The 300-nt window shown below is 55.3% G+C and overlaps 1 protein-coding gene across 1 annotated transcript in view; it reads right to left on the reverse strand.

Annotated features, from left to right (window-relative positions):
- Positions 1 to 300, reverse strand: part of PPARGC1B (PPARG coactivator 1 beta) — a 112,205-nt gene that overhangs the window by 16,603 nt on the left and 95,302 nt on the right. The window lies entirely within an intron of this gene.

A 300-nucleotide genomic window follows, 5' to 3' on the forward strand; every position in this document is an offset into this window, starting at 1 on the left:
ACCTCAGAAAAGTTGTTTAAAAGGAGAAAAAATTCACTAGCTCCTCAGTAGGGAGGCTCCCTGGCTAGGTATCAGAGGCCCTCTGCAACCTGGCACCAGCTCTCCAGCCTCAGAAGCCCCATGTGTCCACCTAGGGGCTTTCCTCCCACTGCAACCCAGGGGGAGGAAAGGGTGGGACTTTCTAGCAATGGCTGCCGGACATATCTCATCATCTGCGGAGCTTCCTGGGCTCCCAGAGCGCAAAGAGCTGGCTCACAAAGGGGCATGTTTGCTGCCCCTCAGTAGAATGAACACAGGAGG

This window comes from Otolemur garnettii, unplaced genomic scaffold, assembly GCF_000181295.1.
Source record: "Otolemur garnettii isolate 467f Iridium unplaced genomic scaffold, OtoGar3 scaffold00003, whole genome shotgun sequence".
NCBI classification, from domain to species: Eukaryota; Metazoa; Chordata; class Mammalia; order Primates; family Galagidae; genus Otolemur; species Otolemur garnettii.